General features: G+C 46.1%; 1 protein-coding gene across 1 annotated transcript in view; it reads right to left on the bottom strand.

Moving 5' to 3' along the window:
- tafa3a (TAFA chemokine like family member 3a) overlaps positions 1-22639 on the bottom strand; it is a 128543-nt gene extending 105904 nt beyond the window's left edge. Inside the window, exon 1 of the mRNA XM_034083580.1 lies at positions 22122-22639. The gene's annotated coding sequence lies outside the window, so the exon portion shown is untranslated. The remainder of the gene's footprint in view (positions 1-22121) is intronic.
- Positions 22640-22898: the final 259 nt, after the last annotated feature.

Raw genomic sequence — 22898 nt, 5'->3', positions numbered from 1 at the left:
GACTCGCGACAGGGGAAGCAAATACAGACATCACAACACGTACCTTTACGGAGCTTCTAGGGAGATCGTCTCACCGTAGCTGTCAATCTTATCAAAAGACGTGTTCAATGGCATTAAAACCAGAAAAAACGCGGCTGAATCGGTTAATCCATAGGTTTTTAACGTCTCTGTATAAAAAAATGATTTAATTTATAATCCATAATTCCATTTTTATGTAAAAATCCGAGAGCAAATGTTAGCTGCTAATGGTAGCCACCAGAGTGGCTGCTGCTTCCGGTCTTGGCTATGCGGCAGTCTCACACACACACATTACCAAATAAGGACTATGTAGGAGTTCCCCTCGATTCCATTGGCTCTGACGGTCAGAAAGAGATGTCACATGTCAAAATCCAGCAAGGGGGGCCAGAGATATGGAAAATCTACCCAAATAGTCCCAGAAGAGGGTTGTTTTTGCTAAATCTATCTAAAAAGGTCAAATATCACTTGTTTTGCATCAATCTTGATACAGGGTACTTATTATATGTTGTACTTTGGATTCCTAAAGCTTTTAGTCTACTAACCCATCATCCAAGGTTAGTTTTCACTATAAGTACAACATATATTTTGGACGGACACTATAATTTACAGTTTTTTACCATGTTCAATCTGAATTTTCTTTAAAATAAAAAACATCTATATTGAATCTGACTTTTCTACATCCAACTCACAGGTTTATCATTACTTTGAGAAAAAAGATTATTAATTTAACCCTTTTAGAAGGGAAGATATGGTCATTTGTTCTGGGAATGTCATTTTTGAGCCTGAAACCTGAAAAACAGGCTCGGGGGTTTAACAGGTTAATTAAAAAAGGCGGGGGTATGTTACAAGCAGGATGTTGTTCAGTCAGAAAAACAGCTGTGTTATGGTTCTCGTGAGTGAAGGGAAGAGAGCGAGCTCCACCTCTCCAGCTGTTATATCTCCTCTGCTGGCTCCTCCCTATGTGCCGGTTGGCGCTGCTGGGGGCCGGCCCTCCACGTCTCCAATGTTCGTTGTTGAGCATAACAGAGGACTCAGACATTGTACATTAAATATATAACTAAACACGCCTTTTCTCCTCCTTATCTCTTTCATGACTTTTCATTTAATATGGTTTTGAACGCTGTAATCAATACTCCAAAAAATACAGGAAATACTTCACGGCTGGTTTCATTTCCGGTAGTTCCGGATGTTGTCTCATGCTACCCAAGTCTGTAAACAAACGACACTGACAGTGGCCCTTTCTCATTTCATCAAATCCCCCTCCTCCACTCCTCGACTCCTTGGTCCTCCGGTAGTGACCCGGAAATGAATTTCAGCGCGCCATGTTGAAGGACATCTCATTTCTCTAAATGCACTTCGAGGACCGAGGATCGAGCGTCGAGGAGGCTCTCTGGAGGAGCTATAACCGAGGATACACTGATGGGTCCTCCACGGTCCTCCACGGCTCCTCCGTGGATGCATTTCCGGGAACAGAGATGTTTCAAAGAGTCGTGACGCACGGCCGGACTTATCTCAGCCAATCACAGCTCTGCATGCATCCCCTGGATTTTATTTTATTAACTGCTCTCGTCGCAAGGCGATGTTTACCGAGAGAACAGCTGTGAGGTCGTGCAGAAAGCAGAGCAGTGTGTAAAATATATATCAATCAGTATAACAGGCCTACTCTCTTTATTTGCTGTAGTTTAGTAGGTATCTACAAACAAAGAGTCGATATTTTTCTAAAACCATTTAGTGCTTCACATAATAAAATACACAACGGCTGTAGCCTGATTATATGCTTTAGGAGCTGTAGGTGTGTGTGGTACAGTGTGTAGGTGTGTGTGTTGTACAGTGCGTATATGCATCGGACAGACAGGTCTCAGTTGGTTTGGTGTCCTCTGCTTACTTTTAATACTTATAAATAAAACTTTTGGCCCGTAATTTATTTCCCTCATTGTAGCGACCAGAGAGGGGGGGGGATATATATCCAGTCTCTGATAGTGTTACGTTGTTATGAGAGTGCTCTGTTTGATTCTGAAATGGTATATATTTATATAAATATATGTGTGTGTGTGTGTGTGTGTGTGTGTGTGTGTGTGTGTGTGTGTGTGTGTGTGTGTGTGTGTGTGTGTGTGTGTGTGTGTGTGTGTGTGTGTGTGTGTGTGTGTGTGTGTGTGTGTGTGTGTGTGTGTATATATGTGTGTGTCCGCATCTGTAGCCTGTTATTGTCTCATTATACCGCACTGTGAATGAATCAAAGTAAATATATAGGTCGTCATGAACACATCTGTCCATCAGACAGAGGGCTGCTGTGCCTCCTGTCATCATTAATGGACTTCTCTTTAAAATGACCGCTCAGAGGAGAGGAGCAGTGTTGCCAACTCCATAGTAAGGAAAGTAACTATTGGCTGTCCGAAAAGTCGGCATTTAGAAGCCGCTAAATGACGTCATCGCCTAATTTGCATATCATGTAATGGCTTACAATAAAGGCAGTATGCCCGTGTGTCATCTCCAATAAATGGCTTCAACCATCCTTTATACTCAGGGTTTGATTCCCACTCCTTTCTGTATCTTTGAGAATACAATTTAGACTGTGCCATGATGTTTAGCTTGTCACAGAGAGGCACACACACAGTGGACGAGGTGATTGAGTGACTGAGGCTGTGTGAGTCAAAGCAAAGCAAAGGCAGTTATGTATTATAGTGTGAAAGTGAGTGAAGAAACATTTACATTTTACATTTAAATCCCGCTCAAAACCAGGACGGCTTGGCAGTTGGCGCATGCGCATGCGCAATTCATTTGCAGTCTCGACGCGGGGGAGTGTGGTTGTCTCCTCTCTGCTCTGACTGCAGCATCAGCTCTGCTGCGGCCAGGCAACTGTCAGTCTGAGCGCCTGTGAGTACTATGGGAGGGAGGCGGGGCTCACGGCAGCACCCGCGGCTCGTTAACTTCAGAACAATACGTGAGTCTCCAAACACCAGAAAAGTCCCTAATAACACCATTATAAATCGTTAGATTAGTCGTTAGTCACTGTTGACACAAATAAGTAGCCGGAGGGTTTGGAAAGCCGCCACATTTAACGAGAAAATCGCCAAGTTGGCAACACTGGAGAGGAGTTCTCATTTCTCTAACCGCCTGCTGCTTAGTGCTTCCCCTCCTCGACTCCTCCGTTCGCATCTCCTGTGGGCGGGACTAAGTCTCGAGGATAGGAGTCGAGGAGGGGAGTTAGAGAAATGAGAAAGGGCCAGTGTCGTCTACCTCCCAGTCAGAGCAGGACAAGATTGAAGCTGAGCTGTCATCCTATTTGTTGTCGTCTGAGACAGACCCTGATACAGACCCACTGCAGTGGTGGAAGCAGTGTGCGAAATACGGGGGGGTCCGGGGGAGCTCGACCCCCCCGATTAACACCTGAGCCCCCCTGAAAGCCTCAACAGAAAAATGTAGGGGGGGTCTGAAATTATAATATGTATTTGTCACTTGCAATGGTCACTAAAATGTTTTTAAGCTTACTATGTCCAGTATTCATAATTCAAAACATTTATTCACAAATATCTTCTATTTTGGCTGTCAAAAGCAGAGCCAGCCGCCGTGACGGGGGTACGCTGCGTGACGCGGACACAAATTATGCAAATTAGCCACGCGCGGCAAAGAGGAGAGAAAGACGTTACATTAGAGAGGACTACAATGTCTAAGAGAAAGCTAAACCAAAGTGTTTCACTCGCGCACTTTGGGTTCACATCCAAAAAAGTGACACCATGAGATGACCAAGAGACACCCAGAGATGATGCTGATGATGCAGCAGCTAGCACAGCACTCGCTACCAGAACCGTTAGCGAGTCGGGGGCTCCTGTCCCGCCCAGTCACTCCCCAGAAGGAGTTGAAGTTGAGGCAGAGCGCTCAGAAGACGCAGCAGTTGCGGAGGTAGCTGCTACTGCTAGTGACTTTCCGCCGGCTGGTTGGACAACGAAGCAGGTGGGCGAATGGAAAGACCGCAACCCCTGGCTTGACATTAAGGCTGGAAAGTTAGGATGCTTAGTGTGTAGGAAAGCAAAAACGTTGCTGCTAAAGGGACCGGGTTTACACCTTGCGGAAGAATGGATCAATGGTGATGTTACTAGCCCTGATGCAAAACAGCTACGAAAGAAGATCTACAAACACAGGGACAGCCAGGCCCACGCGAGGTCAGTGGAAATAGTACAGATGAAAGACAAAGAAACCCTCCCAAACGGTTTCATTGATGTACAGTCCGATTTACTCAAGAAAACAACAGTCTCGTTTAGAACAGCTTCCACCGTAGCAAAGGAAAGGCTATCTTATAAAAAGCTCAACCCCCTCATGACAATGCAGGAGCTGAATGGAGCCGAAGTTGGGAATATCCACAAATCTGACCATGCATGCGCAGAAATAATAAGTCACATTGCAAAGGAAATGCACCGCAAGTTCGTCTCTAATGTGAAAGAAATGGATTCAAAGGTATCAATCACAATTGATGAAAGTACCGTTCACGGTCGTCCCTATCTAATCATTTACGTAAGATGTGATGTCAGTGGTAAGGGGGATGTAGATAATGTGTTCCTGGATATAGTGGAACTTACAGATGGGGTCGATGCTGAATCAATTTATAACTCAATGATGGCGAGTCTATATAAAGCTGGAATGGATGATGACTTTTTGAAGACGCACCTAATAAGCATAGCCACCGATGGGGCTGCAGCGCTCACGGGAAAAGCCAGTGGGCTTGTCGTCAGGCTCAAAAACAAGTTTCCGAACGTGCAGTCTGTACACTGCCTGGCGCACAGACTAGAACTGTCAGTCAAAGATGCTCTTAAAGAAGTGGGTGGCACTAATCAGTTTGAGATATTTATTTCACATTTATACTCACTCTACAATCAGTCAACCAGGAATTCCAGATTGCTGAAAGAAGCAGCGGCCGAGCTCAACATGAAATACTGAACATAGGTCAAATTTTTACCATCAGATGGGTTGCCAGCAGCTTTAAAACAGTAAAAGCTGTATGGAAAGATTTCCCCGCACTAGCACTCTATTTTAAAACATCCAGTGAGAACGCATCACGTAATGATCTTGAGAGGCAAAAATACAAGGGACTTTTCAAGCACCTAACCAACTCAGGATTCGTGGAAGATTTGGCTGTCATGAAAGACATCCTGCGTGAACTCCAGAGCCTGTCTCTCAAGCTGCAGAGAAGAGAAATGACTCTTGTGGACTCAAGTGTCCACATCAAACAAACCATAAATGTGTTGACCGCCATGAAGACGACCGGGGGGAGATCAACGAAGAAGGCTGAACAGGGCGTCTCATCTGGCTTTTTTAAGGACGTAGAGCTGACAGAAGGCAGGGGGAAAATAAACAAGCCTCGTTTTTATGAATCGGTGGTTGCTACTCTAACCAAGCTCTTACCGGAGTCAAGCTTGGTCCAGACGCTCAAAGCTCTTGATAAGCGCTTTTGGCCTGGAGAGCAGGAAGACTTGACTTTGTTTGGCGAACAAGAAGTGCACCGTCTGGCTAAATCGCTCGGAGAACCAGCCGGGGAGGCCGTGGAGCAGTTTAGAGACTGGAAATTGCAGGGCACTCCACCGGGCAAAACACTGGAACGGCTATGCATAGCAAGTCGCACTTACCTCCCCACGTCTGCTGAGTGCGAAAGAGGCTTTTCCGCCGTGAATAACACCGACAACCAGAGTCGCAACAGGTTGCGCGAGGAGAGCTTGTCTTCGCTTCTGTTTGTGGACCTAAACGGACCCCCTTTGGACAAATTCGACCCAGTGCCGTTCGTGAAAAGCTGGATTAAAGCAGGACATCGTCTCTCTTCTTCTTGGAAACCAGGACGGCAACGAGAAGAAGTCGAGCCAAAGCATCTTTGGTCTATTCTCACTTAAGGTAAAAGACTATTTTTTCGTTCTTTGCTGTGCATAAGATGAGCGTGTGCGTATGTCCTCTGTGGATTCCGGGGTTAAGAATAGCATAATTAGCCTTGGCGTTCAAGTTAGTGTGTGTGTGTGTGTGTGTGTGTGTGTGTGTGTGTGTGTGTGTGTGTGTGTGTGTGTGTGTGTGTGTGTGTGTGTGTGTGTGTGTGTGTGTGTGTGTGTGTGTGTGTGTGTGTGTGTGTGTGTGTGTGCGTGTGCGTGTGTGTGTTTGTGGGTGTGTGCAGGCCCGCACCTCCCTACACGCAGACCACGCAGACTGTGTGTGGGTGTGAAGGTGTGTGCAGGCCCACCCCTCCCTACACGCAGACTGTGTGTGTGTGTGTGTGTGTGTGTGTGTGTGTGTGTGTGTGTGTGTGTGTTTCAGTTTGATTTAAAAAAAAATCTTTGCACATTAATGACAGCCAAGTGCCGTGGTGCTGTTTTTTTTTTATTCTTGAACAGCTGTTCCTTCACTTTATTTTTATATTTATATACATTTATTTTGGACGACAACTTGAGGAAATGCAAGTGTGGTGTGAGATATGGGTTAATTAGTTGGCAGCCCTGCTTTACCCCTGCTTACACCTATATGCCGTGAGCTGATTATCGAGCCTTCATTGTAACAGTCGCGGGTACACTGTGTGTGTGGGGAGTGTTGCAGTAGAAAATTCAACTGTAGCGCTGGTGCATTAATGGGAAACCCTTAATGTTTGAGCACACTATGAAACGTCAAGCTACCCCACAGCACCCCCTAGAGAAAATCTCTGGCGCCGCCACTGGTTGGAGACCCCGAATTAAATTATCAAGTCACCTCAAGTCAGAAGGCTCAAGTCAAGTCCCGAGTCATTGGTGTTCAAGCCCAAGTCGAGTCGCAAGTGTTTTGTGATTTTGTCAAGTCGAGTCCAAAGTCATCAAATTGGTGACTCGAGTCTGACTCGAGTCCAAGTCATGTGACTCGAGTCACCACTTGTGAAAAAACATTATCTTAAATCCTGAATTGGAAATGCTGCAATAGCAAAAGGTTGTATCACAATTGGAGAGTATTTATATGAAAGAGAGCAAAAAAGCTGAAGGCTTCTTTTGACAGACAACGTGTTCTTTGCTCTTCTCCTGACTAGCTTAAGTAAGAGTTTAATTGACAGATGGTTTATTCAATCTCCTGCCAAGTTTTTTTTGAACGTCCCTGCCCTTATACGAAAACTGTTTCCAGCAGGTTCTGTACAAACAAATCATATGGTGCTTCAGGGTAATGATGATGTAATCCTCAATGTTATTGCATTGTTAAGCGCTAAGCCCGGATCTCCCCAGACATTCGGCCAGTGAACGGTCAACATCTATCTTTTCAGGCCTCTCCAGTGGCTTCTCATTTGCTCCTACTGAAAATAAGGATGGTGAACTAGATCATAAACTCCTGTTTTGCAAAAGATTATCTCGCCAACTTCTCTCTTTAATGTGTAGCAAAGACAGGCAGCCTTTCTTGAATGATTTTGCAGTTCTTCCTTAACTTTTCATCTTATTTTACTCTTCATGTTTTGCCCACCGTGGTGAATCTTCAGTTTAATGACCTCTTTGAACCTTCCTTTTGGGTGCAGAGGAGGTAACCACCACCCACATGCTGCGCTGAATGATGGAGAATACGAGCCCACCGAAAGGAAATGAGGACAGAAATTCAAAGATGGAAGGACAGCATAAAAGAGGAATGTATGTTGTCCACTTACACAATTCTTGACTCCTGGTCTGGCCGTGAACTGAGGTTTCCTTCTGATCTAACCCCTTGTCTAACATAGTTTTCATTTTTACCCGGCCAATGGGGTGAGGACACCGATTGAACCTTTTAAGCAAGACTTGAATGACATCATTCTTTCTGTGAAAAAAAACCCTCACGCCGTCCGTGTGAGAGAGGAACAGACGACATGCTGGATTTGCAGGGAGAGCAAGCTGAGAGTGAGAGTGCATTAGACCTCTGGCGTCAACTGAGGCATCAATTAATGAGCAGCCTGGGAATGTGTCCATCCAGACACACTCTGCACCGGGAGCCACGGGAGGCTGGGCCAGGGCCACAGACGACTTTGGGACATGAATAATTGAGGTCCCTGTTTTAAATGTTTAAATGAATTAGGGCCAGGGGAGGATGTGTTAAGAGATGTACAAGAGGGAGGGAGAGAATAGCAAAAATATCTCCATTATGTCTCCAATCATGAAGCAGAGAGGTGTTCTGTGGCGGCAATAAAATGTGCTACGTGTCATTAGTTGGGTGACATAAGTGCATGCTAAGTCCTACATAATAATAGCTTTGACATTCTGTCGAGTGAGTGCAGCGCTTGTTTTGTCAGGGATTTAGACGTAATTATGTCCATGCAGTAGCAGCATAATATATTGGCCTTATTTTGAGACAATTCAAACACATGCTCATGGCTTGAAGTTGGCACAAAATGACAGCCTTATTCTGTGAGTGTGGAAGCAGCATGGAAATGATATTAAATGTCTACGGATATGTATAGTATTAAAGACAGACACTGGCAAAAGGCCAACCTCAATACTGGTGCAGCGCAGTGGGGTTTTCCTTTTTCTTTTTGTTGTGCATTATGACATTTGTAGTTCCATCCAGTTGTAATGAAAAAAAGGAAACAAAAAACTCTTTCCAATAAGGCATCCACTCTACATGTACAATCTACAACTGATTATTTTATTGAATCTTAATAAATACTTTATTAACAGTTTTGAGATGAATTATAAGGAAGAAAGGTGGAAGGTTATTTGAAAAATCTGCCTTACTGCTTCTCTCCTCCAAAATGTCAGTTGTTGTGTCTTTAGCTAGCTCTTTGTTTCATCCGGACGACCTCATTTGATGACCTAATGTTTTAAAAAGTGAGACACCACTGAGCATCTTTTTTACTTTGACTGCAAAATTGAGTGTCATGTAGGGTTGTTATACACTTTCCAATGATCCATCACATGTACAGTTATTGATAGTTAGGAAGAGATCAATAATTGGATTTTGTACCAGATGATCTTCAGTCATTTTTCCCAGAGGGTAAACGGTCAAACAGTTTCCCTTGTGAACTAAGGAGAAGCTACAAAGACATTTTTTTGGAGGAGTACAAACACAAGTTCCGTTCAGCTCTTGGCATCTAGTTTTATCTGGTGATAAATGCAAAATTGAAATCAGTTCCCTAAATTATTCGAAAACCCTCTGGTTATGTCGAAAACATAAGTGCAATATAGCCTATTTAATTTGTACGAATGCACAGTGTGTCACTGCAGCAGCTGATATTTGTACCAGCCAGTTGTCGGCAGGACACAGCGAGTAAACAAAACCAAGTGATTGGCAGCCGTTCCGCTCGACAGAATCCAGCAAAGAAACTCAAATTGGATGCAAAAACCGCACACTTAGATTTCAATTTCTCCTCCCAGATGGGAGCTCCATGCCCATTGTTTGTGATTTGTCTCCAGTACCTTAAACTGGGGAGTCAAAAACGTTTAAACTGACAGTCCCAGTAAGACAAAGTATGTTGGATATGGGCTTGCACTGGTTTGTACATTTGTAAATGTTCCCCTGTTGTAAATGTCCCCTCTGTGGGACGAATAAAGGTATTCCGATTCTGTTTCTTGTGAAGGGCAGGCGACCATAAAGACGAGGTGAAGTCAGGCTCTTTGGATGTGGGCGGCTTCCTCTGAGCTGCCAGTGCATAACTGCCTCTCCTCTCTTTACATTTATTCTTAATTCTCACCCTCTCTCACGCTGAAGTCCAAAGCCCAAGAGAAATTAGTCACCCTGCACGCAGTGAAGAGGGAGTTGTTGTGTGTGGGTTTGATCGTGTGTTTGAAGGGAAGAGGGAGTGCAAGCAAGACGAAAGAGAACAGGGAGGGAGAGAGAACAAAATTGTTTTCCATCCCAAGGCTTATAATTCTGCCTTATATCTGAAAATTGATGCTGGTCTAAAAAAAGAACATCAATCGAATCATCAGAAATGTTTTGCAGTAACAGGAAAATCCTCGCTGTTCCGTTTCGGATACGGCAGTGGCAACAGGGAGGACCGAAAATGATAAAATAATCCACAAGAGCCACAGAGCTTAAGACATGGTTACACAGACTCAGACAGAGTTAGAAACAGAGTGCTCTAACGTGAACATGACCCTTCAATACAACATGTTACTGTTACTACAATGGTTAGGTTTCCGGATTTTTCTCTATGCCGTCTTGTTATTTGTGAAAAACCAAAGAAGTAACTCCATTAGACTTCCCAACCATTAACGTAGAAGACACCTTCGAACCTGCCTGAATTAATGACACCAGTGACATTTGCTTACAATGCAGCCTGCGCACACACAAATCCAGTATCAGTCAAAATAGGAAATTAAACAGTTGGATGTCACCTACTGTAGTAAACGTGTATTGCAAATGTGATGTCAGCATGCTTGTTTTTACCTTTAACAAAAACACTGAGTGGTCAGTATGTCAACATTTGGTTACCTGCGGACATCATTTCACTAAACTTACATAGCAGTCACGCATTGACAGCTAATGCTAACTGGCAGTAAACAGTAGTAGACATCCCTCCGTTTGACTCTCATGATAAGGAATTTTGTTGGAAGATGCAATTTCCCAAGAATAATTCTGATAAATTATATTTTAGTCATTCTTTCGACCTTTTGATGCCTCCTTTGATACAACCTTTAAAAGACCAATGACACTTAAGACATAGGACTTTCTTTAAAATTGATCCAAATGTTTAAATCTCAAACTATCCTGCCTCAAACACATACTCAACTATGTTCCCTTCCCTGTTTGCATCAAGGTAAAACGATAGTTACGGCTGTAACTACGGGTCTATGAGTCCCGGATGACCGCCAGAGGCGGTGCTTTAGCACTGGATATGTCCATCGCGCGCATGCGCAGCTCGAGTACCAATAACAACAAAGTCACCTGTGACCCACGTGACACCGGCTATATCAGCCGGTATTGTCAGAGGATCTGTTCCCCGAATCTTCTCGCGAGCACACAAGAATTCTGAGTGACAGGGAACTCTGGCGGTCATCCGGGACTCATAGAACCGTAGTTACAGCCGTAACTATCGTTCTATTTCGTCCCTACTGACCGCCAGAGGCGGTGATTTGCCTGGTGGCAGGGGGCGGCCACTGGCCCCGTAAGCCTGTGAGATGGTATCGACAACCCAGTGGGGAAGCCACTGGTTAGAGGGCCTAACCTCCTTTAGTGCCGCCAGGGCAAACTCAAGAGTTGCTCCTCCTGCCGTATACAGGCAGTAGCCTTGATATACGCCCTTTGGGCACCCCCCGGGCACAGCAACTTCGATGTGCCGTACTCCTGAATGTCAAAGCGTGCCAGCTGGGCAGGCTGATTGAAGTGAGTTTGTGGAAGGACCCCGGGCGGGAATGCCACATTTGCCCAAAGGGCAACGCCTGAGAGTCTCACCTCGGGCATGTATTGTTTATGGAGAGGACATGCAACTCCCCGACTCACTTCCCTGAGGCTATGGCAAGCAGAAATGCTGCCTTTGTGGGCAGCCACCTAAGCCCCACCTGGGCCAGGGGCTCGAAGGGAGGAGGTGATAGGGCATCCGGCAGCAAGGGCAGGTCCCAAGCCGGAGCCCTCGGGGTGCAAGGGGGACGCTGCCGTAAAGCCCCTCTCATAAAGAGGGACACCGACCTGTGGCACCCCGCCGTGGCGCCGTCGACCCGAACATGTTGGGCAGAATCGCAGCCACATAAATTCAGAGTGGAGTGAGAACGTCCACTATCTAGAAGGGACTGTTGTCTAAGCAACAATGTACATGCTGTCCCCAAGGAACACGCACATTCTTGCCCCCCTGACTTCACTGTGCCTTCACTGTGCCTGTGCCACTTGGCGTCCAAGTGAAGGCTGTTCAGCCACATCTGCATGGGGCACAACGACAGCGGGCCTAAGGGCCCAGCGGCCGAGGCAGCTGCCAGTCTGCCCAAGGGCCGGAGGAACTGAATATAAGGCACCCTCTTGCCCGGCCCACATGGAAGTAGGCATCCCTCGGTTGGGAACCACTCCACCTGTGCGTATGCAGTAGTCAGCATATAGAATGGCAGCACCTTCAGGAATCTGTTGATTCCTCTGAGGTCCAAGATCGGGCGAAATCCGCCGACTTACGCCGACTTACTTGCTCACGAGAAAGTATGCCGAGTAGAACCCCCTGGCTAAGCAGAGGGTCTTACTGGGTTGATTGCGTCCTTGGACAAAAGGACGGACAACTCTTGGCCCAGAGGTAGGGCCCCTGCCGGATCGCTGACGACTGTCAATTAGACCCAGCCGAAGGCTAGGGGCCGGAGCTGCGGTCTGTACCCCTGGGTTAAGGTGAAAACCACCCAAGGGACGGAAGTACAGACTGCCCAGAAACTGAGCTGCTGCTGGGAAAGCAGCCGCCGACCACCCCCGGGATTTCAGAGCCCAGCCCCCCGGACCCTGGAGCCTCTTGGGTGGGGGTCCGGTAAGGCTCTGGGGCACGAGGCCGCCTGGAAGGCGGGCGACATGGGGCACGAAAGTCATTGGGAGGCGGTTGAGTGGGCCGCTAAGACCTCTGCAGACCACCCCTGTAATCCAGCGGCTGAGTGCGGCTGCTAGAGCGGCCCCTGGGCCTGCTGGGAGTGGGCACAGGTCTGCGAGGACCCGGGTGCTGCTGCCTGGTCTGCCTAGCTTGGGCGGCACACTCCAGTGCCTCCAGGGCAGCTGATCTAAACAGCTCCCCTGGCCCGACTGGTACGCGACGGAGGACTCTCCGTCAACCGGAGGAGGTGCGTCAGCCGAAGGAGGGGCGCCAACCGAAGGAGGGGTGCCAACCGAAGGGGCGCCCGCCTGGGCCCTACACCGGGCCCAGGCTGAAGGGCCAAGAGGCTACTTCATCATGCCCCTATCGGCAGCTAGCCGATCCACTTTAGAGGACAGCCTATTTCTAGTCCTTCTATTGGGGGGGGAGCACACAAAGCCATCGCTCCCTCAAGTCGCCGGGAACGGCCGAATTGATCTGGAGGAGTACGTGACAAGGAGAGGTGTCTGTTGGCTGCTGCCAGACGTTCCACCTCAGTGATTCGAGCCACTCTGAGCACCCGAGGCATGCAGCTACAGCTCATGCAGGCGTTTACCGTGAGAACCTCCCTCAGATGCTCGAATTTCGTCCCCACTGACCGCCAGAAGCGGCCGAGGCAGGAGGGGCAGCGGTCGTGGCCGTCCTCGGGCTCAAGAGAAACCCTACAGGCGCTACATGAATGAACCATTCTGTAGGTAGCCAGATGCAGCGTAGCCGGGAGCGGGTGCGGGAACACAGCCTTCACCAGCTACCTGCTTAACGGAAAGAGTAGAGCGTTGCTGCTACTCGCCGAACAGAAAGAGGGATGTAATTACACCCACGTTACAGCAGAGGGAGCGGGAGCGAGATCACTGCCTTCACCGAGCTGGATTAGTAAATAAAGCAGTTTACCAAGAGCGGGGGCGAAAACACTGCCTTCACTGGCTGAGCTAGAGGCGAGTGCCAGATGCAGCGTAACCGGGAGCGGGTGCGGGAACACAGCCTTCACCAGCTACCTGCTTAACGGAACCAGGCAGTTTAGCGTCTACCAGGAGCGGGGGCGAGAACACTGCCTTCACTGGTTAAATTAAGACGAATGCCAGATGCAGCGTAACCGGGAGCGGGTGCGGGAACACAGCCTTCACCAGCTACCTGCTTAACAGAATAAACAAGGCAGTTTAGCGTCTACCAGGAGCGGGGGCGAGAACACTGCCTTCACTGGTTGAGTTAGAGACGAATGCCAGATGCAGCGTAACCGGGAGCGGGTGCGGGAACACAGCCTTCACCAGCTACCTGCTTAACGGAACCAGGCAGTTTAGCGTCTACCAGGAGCGGGGGCGAGAACACTGCCTTCACTGGTTAAATTAAGACGAATGCCAAATGCAGCGTAACCGGGAGCGGGTGCGGGAACACAGCCTTCACCGGCTACCTGCTTAACGGAGAAACAAGGTAGTTCCGCGTCTACCAGGAGCGGGGGCGAGAACACTGCCTTCACTGGTCGAGTTAGAGACGAATGCCAGATGCAGCGTAACCGGGAGCGGGTGCGGGAACACAGCCTTCACCAGCTACCTGCTTAACAGAAAAAACAAGGCGGTTTGGCGTCTACCAGGAGCGGGGGCGAGAACTGCCTTCACTGGTTGGGTTAGAGACGAATGCCAGATGCAGTGTAACCGGGAGCGGGTGCGGGAACACAGCCTTCACCGGCTACCTGCTTAACGGAAAAACGAGGCCGTTTGGCGTCTACCAGGAGTGGGGGCGAGAACTGCCTTCACTGGTTAAGTTAGAGCATTTGGCGGTTACACTGCCAAATGCAGTGTGACCAGGAGCGGGTGCGGGAACACAGCCTTCACCGGCTACCTGCTGAACGGGAAGAGTAGAGCGGTGCTACTACTCGCCGAACAGAAAAAAGGGATGTAGCTACATCCGCATTACCGGTAGAGGGAGCGGGAGCGAGAGCACTGCCTTCACCTAGCTGGGTAAAATAAAGAAGCTAACAGTATACGCAAGACGTTAGCCGAGCGGCTGCTGCTAACGATCAAGCGAGATCAAGTCAAATAACACACATGTTTAAGACCAGATAACTAGCTTCTAAAGAATAGAATAGCACAGAGCCGTAGTTACAGCAGTAGCCATGGCCAGGCCTCACACGGCATCTAACCGTAGTTACAGTAGTAACTATGGCCAGTACTTACACGGCTTAGAACCGTAGTTACAGTCGTAACTCTGGCCAGTACTTGCACGGCTTGGATACTTACACAGCATAGAGCCGTAGTTACAGTAGTAACTCTGGCCAGTACTTGCACGGCTTGGAACCGTAGTTACAGTAGTAACTATGGCCAGTACTTACATGGTTTAGAACCGTAGTTACAGTAGTAACTATGGCCAGTACTTACACGGCATAGAGCCGTAGTTACGGTATTGCCTATGGCCAGTACGTGCACGGCTTGGAACCGTAGTTACAGTAGTAACTATGGCCAGTACTTACGGCTTAACCCCGTAGTTACAGTATTAATTATGGCCAGACTTACGGCTTAGAACCTTAGTTACAATAGTAACTGTGGCCGGTGCCTAAAAGTGTCAGCCAACGGCTGCCCACTAGACAATATAATATTGGGAGGATGAAATCCTCCTTAATGGCCATACATGCAGAGCACACGGCACACACAGTGAAGATTGTTCTCTGCATATCGTCCTAGTGCTAGGAGTCTAGTACTAGGAGCAGCATACAACGATATAGCGCTACTGCAACCATACCATGCGTTTACCGGGAGCAGCAGCGAGAGCACTGCCCTCACCGGCTGAGTTAAATAATGAAGCTTAACCGTACATGCAAGGTGTTAGCCAAGCGGCTGCTGCTAACAATCAAGCAACCAAGTCAGAACACAATGTTAAGACCAGATAATTAGCTTCTAAGAAAGAGAACAGCCCGCATAGAACCGTGTCTGGTTACAGTAGTAACCGCACATGCCGAGCACACAGCACCCGCCGTGAAGATGTTCTCTGCATATCATCCTAGTGCTAGGAGTCTAGTACTAGGAGCAGTAATACAACGATCTAGCGCTACTGCAATCAAACCCTATGCTACAGGGAGCGGGAGCACTGCCCTGAGTTAATAGTTAAGCTCAACAGCAAGGTGTTAGCCAAGCGGCTGCTGCTAACAATCAAGCGACCGAGTCAGAACACAAATGTTAAGACCAGATAATAGCTTCTAGAAAATAGAAAGTTCTTACCTTACTTTCTGCATCTAAACGAAAAACGGGTTTAAAGTATGACACTCTTGGCTTTCCATACTAAATCGAATGAGGGACGCAGCCAAAGCTGGGACTCAAATGCTAATGATAGCTTGGGCACAACGCCACAAGCAGAACTTTCAAAAGAGCATAAGGGCAACTTTATGGGAGAGGAAGCAGGAACACTGTCGTCACCAGAAAGTCTAAGCCACAAACAATAAGACGGTAATCAGGACAACTTGGCTGGGAGTAGTGCTGCGTACCTGGACTCACATTCAGGTTCAGGTCCGGACTCAAGTCCAGAGGTTCAGGTTCAGGTCCGGACTTATAAGTCCGGACCTGAACCCATGGCTTGTGTCAAGTTGTGCGAGTAACTAAAGTGAACTTATTGTGAGCTAATTATCAATTGAAATTAACTCATAAACAACTGAAATTCAAACTCGTCAGGTTTATTGTGCTCCCTTCCAACTTGTGTCTACATTTCTCTAAAAAGTACAAATGTAAAAAAAACACTTTTTTCCACTTAGTCTACAAATGACTTATGACAGCAACTACAGTGAACTACTACAAAGTTCAATATAATAATAATGTTTACATTATACAGTACATACTACATACATAGTGATGTACATACATACTGTTAGAAATTAAAATCAATGTTGATATGGCGTAATTTTGAATTAAATACACTATTTAATTTAAATCAGTTTTATTCTGAAAATCCGGAAGTTCACACTATTTACTTAATACTTTTATTCTGAAAATTCTTCACTTCCGGTTAGCATTAGCATGTGGGGAAATGCTACGTCTTCAAACCGTGAATCGAAGGTGAAATGACATGTGATGTTGTACACTGAGCACACTGGGATTAGCACTCATTTATTGACACTGAATCACGTTTATCAGGGAATGTTTAAATAACCACAGACACCAGAATATACGTAAGTGCTAGTTTTTTTGCGAGTCCAAGTACCGGTTCCTGACGTTCCGGTTTTAACCGGACTTGAACCGAAACTTTTTACAAGTCCAGTACCGGTTCGGCGTACCGGTACGCAGCACTAGCTGGGAGCGGGTGTGGAAACACAGCCATCACCAGCAACAAGCTGACACAAACCTGTCTGTCGCGGCTCTGCACAGCCGGCGCAGCTCCTGGAGGACGCGTCTAACGACCCGTAGCCCCGACTGTCAGTCGCGAAGCTTCACGCGGCCAGCTGTTTGCAGAGAAATCCCTCAGATCAAACGTTCAAACCTGAACGCTGTAGGCTACGAAAACTTAGCCACGGTACCCTTGCGCAGCGAGAAGATGAAAAGGAACAGATCCTCTGACAATACCGGCTGATATAGCCGGTGTCACATGGGTCACAGGTGACTTTGTTGTTATTGGTACTCGAGCTGCGCATGCGCGCGATGGACATATCCAGTGCTAAAGCACCGCCTCTGGCGGTCAGTATGGACGAAATAGAACTACATTTACATATAATACAAGAGCACAGTTGTATATTCCTAGCGACCAATACTGAGAAAATGTGACTGACAAATCAAAATGCAAAAGAATAATTAGGAGTGAAATGTTTCGTATGTATTTATAGCGGGAGATAGAGGAGGCATGTTTGAACGGATAAAAGAGGCGCGTGAACTGCAGCTAGCCTTGAGCTAATTCTATCATGGTTGAGAGATAACTCCCAGATTTCTGTTTCTCATCATTTTCATCGTGTACATAAGATCAAGGCTCCGACGCTGGCCTCTGCACAATACATTTAATGACATGGGTACATTTCTTTTGAAGATAGAAGCCTGCTTTGAAGGAGAGTCCCAGCTCTTCTGCTGGGATCTGATGATGGAGAAACCTGACCGGCCTCCGCGTTGGGTCACAAAATCCAACCCGTCTCCTTTTGTTTGTGTGATGAGAGGCAGGAGGGCAGAAGAAGAACCCATCAACATTATCAAGGCAAACAACAGGAGGAAATAGCACAACTTTCAATAAGATAAACAAGCCTTAAAAAGGAAGCAAATGGAAAGACCTTTGACAATAATTGCCAATTTCATTGAGTCCAATTTGTTTAATTATAATCACAGAAGGATTGCTGCTGTCCTGCCCTCTCGACGAAGAAATAACAAGCATAGAAAAATAACAGGCTCATTTTTAAACGCCCGTAATTGCAATTTTCTACCCAAATTACAGTCTAATGATTACAGGCACAAGGTGGAGTTTGACAACGCAAGAAAAGAGAAGGACAAAAAAAAACATATTGCTAAGGACCCTCAGGCACCCCAAGAGAGGATAAAAAAATATTCTGCAAACGGAAAATCAGAGCTCCCTTGCACCACTAGGAACCAGGGTTACGAAGTGGGTTTCTTAAAATCTGCGATCCCCAGCCCTTTCCCTGGGCCAATGGTTAGGGGCTTGGAGAATTGAGTTCCTCACTGCTGTGCTGGAGAAGGAGTTGATGGGAATTTGGCGCAATGGCAAAGTATTGAGAGTGAAAGCTGCCAAACACTGAATACCTCAAGGGAAAAGAAACAGAGTGATAGATTAAAGGAGGGAGAGAAGGGGCTTGTTGGAAAAGCCTGATGCACGACAAAGCTGAAAAGCACCTCCAATGAAGAGTACATTCCTAAGCTCATTGTCCTCAGTGTCCACTTGAAGAGTCAGCTGGAGGAACTACCAAACAGAGTCACATGACTCCTCTACTTTACAGAGGATGGATAAACATTTTGGCTTAGAAAATGTGAGTTTGCATACATGAGACGTCCCTACACAAAAAGTATTCTTGAGAGCAAGACAGACACATTTCAAAAGATAAAGGATTTTTTTTTTAAAAAGCAGAACTGTGAATGGAAACCTGAAAACACTTCTAAGGATTGTTAAAATCAGTGGTTACCAGCTTGGATATCCGGTGATCGGGGGGTCAAAAGACGATAAACAATATGTCTAAAGATATATTTCTTTCTGATTTTATCTAAAATTGACAGAGATTCTGAAAATGTATTCATTTAATCTGAAAAGTTCAATCTATTGTGGGAATGTTGCCTTTATATGCAGGACATGAGTGGGTGTGGTCGGGTTAGTACAACAGAGTCTATGAACTTTACATGATTGAGCCCATAGGATCAGTTTGTACTCAAGTCATGCATGCTGAGCAACCAACAGACGGAACTGATATAATACAATGACACACACACACACACACACTCCCACGCACATAGAGCATTAATAAATACAGACGCCTGGGCACACATGCAGGATGCACCCACACAAACCATTCACATAAACACTCAGGACAACACCCACTTTTCCAAACACTGTTGCACTTCAGATGTACACACACCAACACACACACCCTTTCTCTCTCCCTCTTTCACACTCATGCACACCCACAACAAGACATACAAACAGCAAATCAGCATGAATAAAGAAGAGGTGCAGTTGTGTTTCACAGCCTAATCTCTGAGGAGAAAAGACCTTACCGCATTGGCATGGATCAGCCCCGGCGAGTTTGGGACACTGCTGGTTTCCAGGAAACCAATTTATTTGTTTATTGTCCTGGTGTTTTGTCGGCGGTTACAGTTCATTGCAGCCAGCCCATCTTGGCCATGCTCCTTTAAATGGCATCTATAAAACATAAGATGTGCTCTCCCCATGTCCTCCTCCTCCTCAGTACATGACGGAGCTGCACACAAGCGTAACAATGCTACATTCGTTCGCTATGGTAGGCTTTGAATTTTCCTTTAAAAACCCGATGGATGCACCCCGGCAGCTCGAGCTGGATCTTTGAGAGGTGGAACAAACCGTGCTTTCTAAACACATTAGACTATGAACACCGCTGAGCAGCAAATCTCAGGGTGCTGAAATTGGATGTAATCATGTAGATAGATGGCTGAGTTTTTTATTGTTCCACTAAGCCAAATCTGCAAGGCTGGTGGTGAATACAGACTTTCTGAAATGATGCAAGACCTCAGATGTGTGGTGCTGCATTGCTCTGTTCATTGTGACAAGACACTGTGACATGTGTATGTTTTCTGAATATATATTCGGCATGCCCACGCTATGGAAACCGGGTGATGTCAGTGTTACATGGAGACATTTGGAGGGACTTTAGTCTCAACAGGCAATCTGAATACTACCACAGGGCTTCGAATACATACATACATAAGTGCAAAAACTCAAATGTATTGTTTTGTCTCATGCCTGCAAAACACAAGCCAGACTCTCATATTATGCCCTATTGATCTGACAGCATGAGCAGGAAGCTGCCGGAGAACACAAATACTGCCTGGGGTGGCTCCTTAAAACTAGAGACAAGCCTCTTATCCCTGGTGTTCTCTTCCTCTGGAAATCACCTGGTGGCTCATGCATATCAAGTACTCTCTACAAGCCTCCGTCTGCGCTCTGCCTTCACCTGGATCTGCTTTTTGTTGCAATGTCTGCGAGGATGTTGGCTTTTAAACAGAAAAGCACGACTGAGATTGCAAACTAATCGGTCCTACCTCTACATCTGGCTGTTTCGCAGAGATGCAGTGCCACATAAACGGCATGAGCAACCATTTTTGATTCAACACTCCTTTGGGAGTATGCATGCCAGCAGTGACAAATGGCAAGGTTATGGTGGCAGGATGTTTACAGGTACAAAGACAACTTAATTCTAAGCCTTTAGCTCCATAACAAATTCCCACTTTTTCTTTTTACAACAACCACTGCAGAGCGCACAAATCTTTTCCCGTGTTGCTATCAAATACAGTGTAACTGTCACAGGGATCCCATCTCCAGTAATCCCTTGGTGGCCTTTGCTCTGTCTGTCAGCAATACCAACCAATAACACGGCACAATAAAACCCTCCAGAACAACAGTGGGCCGCAGGCAGCTTCAAGGGCTACTGACGGCGATCTATAAAACAATATAATGGGTTGCCTGTCAGTGAGTGTGAAAGGGAAGATCTACGTCTCCTTTGACTCTCTGACGGAGGGGACTTCAATTAATCACAGCAGAACTTATCAGCCGCATTAGGAGTGTAAGGTTATTACCATCCCCATATTCTGCAGGATGAAATGCGATGATGGCACTAATTGAGGGATAAAAAGAAAAACAGCTGACCGCACAACTTGTCAAGGAGATGAAGGGCAGATAAAAGAAGAGGGTCAACAGAGATAGGTTGATATGGAGTGGAAAAAAAGGCAGAGAAGGGGGGGGGGAGTGGGAGAGTCAAGAGGGGAGGGGTTGTAGAAATAGAAATATTCACAGTGGTGTGTAAGCATAATCATAAATATCTACAGTGTGTGTGCAGAGCAGCTGGCAGCCAACATAAGAGGCAGTTTTCATTAGGGACTCCGTCCATGTCTTCTTAACGTAATCCAACATGATAATGGCATTGTGCTTTTCTTAAGTCACAAACAAGCCGCTTATAGCTAGAGCTGCTTTTCATTCATTTCATATTTAAGTTGAGGGGACTGACAGTGATGGAGGAGACAGCCCACAGCGTGCAGTCAGCTCCAGGTTACAGTTTAACTGTGAGGAACCATGTTTGTGTTAGGGGGTTACCTTACAGGTGAAGCTTGGATAAAGAAATATTATGCACTCTTTTGTGGGGGCAAAAAACTGGAAAACTGAACACACTAAAAACAGATTGGATGTATTCTACTGCATCAGATTGCAAGAAAAGACAATAGATAGATAGATAGATAGATAGATAGATAGATAGATAGATAGATAGATAGATAGATAGATAGATAGATAGATAGATAGATAGATAGTGATAAGAATGAAAGAGGGATTATTACATGCCAGTTTTTACACAAGATTATTAGTGTTAAATCCAGTAAAGGATTTTTTTTAATTCTTCTTATCTAAAGCCATGATCAGACATTGTCTTGTTTGCATGTATGCTGATGGGACCATGCACACACACACACATAATTTGCCTTCATATCTATGTTTCTATGGGAGAAAAAGGAAGTTGGTTTTTAAATGTTCACCCATCTGAGAGTTCCTTTAGTGCCTTTGTGCACAAAAAAAAAAATCAGCCACCCAGATGCCTCTGATGGGAACTATTTGTGTGTCTGATTTAAGCAGCGAATGACTGTTTCATCATGTTGCTGCACAGATCTGATCTTCTCTGAATGAAAACAGCATGACGCTTTACATTACCCAGCCCACAGCTACACCTGTACGCCACATTAAATCATTAGTTCCTCACAAGTTTATAACTATTAATCTAAGGGAAGCAAACGATCATGGAATCGATACGCTTATTTTATTCTAGCGTTTGGATGATTGGCTATATCGCAGTGACACGTGAGCTGTTTGAAATCCGCATTTAAATAGTTTGAGGTCAATTTCCCAACGTTGTAAAAGCCACAGAGATACATTAGTGTACACAATACATGACAACAACATGTTTTAAGGGTAGGCTATGTCCACTTACCTGTCGTTGTGCTGTCAATTAATCCCCTGAAACGTCCCCTTCATTTATTCTCCATTGTCAACCACAAAAACCAGGGAGCTCTTCTTCACAGAAATGCCATTTCCTCGTCGTTTCAAGACGCCCTCGACAACACATTACCTACAAACACTAATATAATGTCAGAGCTGTACGGACTCTCAATTCCCTGGTAAAATAAGAGGAAATTGGGGCTGGTGCCTACTTGCAGGCGGCGGTCTAAAAGTCTATAAAAGTTGATGTTCCTCCGGTTTTGACTCACAACTTCCTCCCGGCCGGAGCGGCTCAGCAGCTGGACAACACGCCGGGCCGTCACTCATACTTTCTGGATGATTATTATTTTTAAGAATCCTCCTTTTGGGTTGCAGTTGGGTTTTGGGAACGTCTTCGTGCAGTTAGAGAAACGGATTTGAGGTACCCGAGTGGATGAGAGGGAGCAGCCGGATCATGTCAGTGTGCAGAAGCTGTGGGGCTGTGTCGGTGTTTTAGCGCCACCCAGTGGAGCTCTGCGGTGGGGACAGGAAGGATCTCACCCAGCTCCACATGATAATAACCGGATGAATGGGCTTTCTCAAGAAAAACAGCTCACTATCTATAACTGAGAAATCAATGTCCCTTAATATGGCTTCACTTGAATTTCCAACGGTAATTGTTGCTTCCTACGTTGATTAATACATGATCTGTATCAATGTCCACCTCCTATACTGAGAAAATGCATTGCAAAAAAAACATTAATGTGAAATGGTTTGGAAGTGCATGATG

Source organism: Pseudochaenichthys georgianus, chromosome 5 (assembly GCF_902827115.2).
Source record: "Pseudochaenichthys georgianus chromosome 5, fPseGeo1.2, whole genome shotgun sequence".
NCBI lineage: Eukaryota > Metazoa > Chordata > Actinopteri > Perciformes > Channichthyidae > Pseudochaenichthys > Pseudochaenichthys georgianus.
Note: the sequence above shows the minus strand (reverse complement) of the source record. Positions and strands in the feature narration are given on the sequence as shown.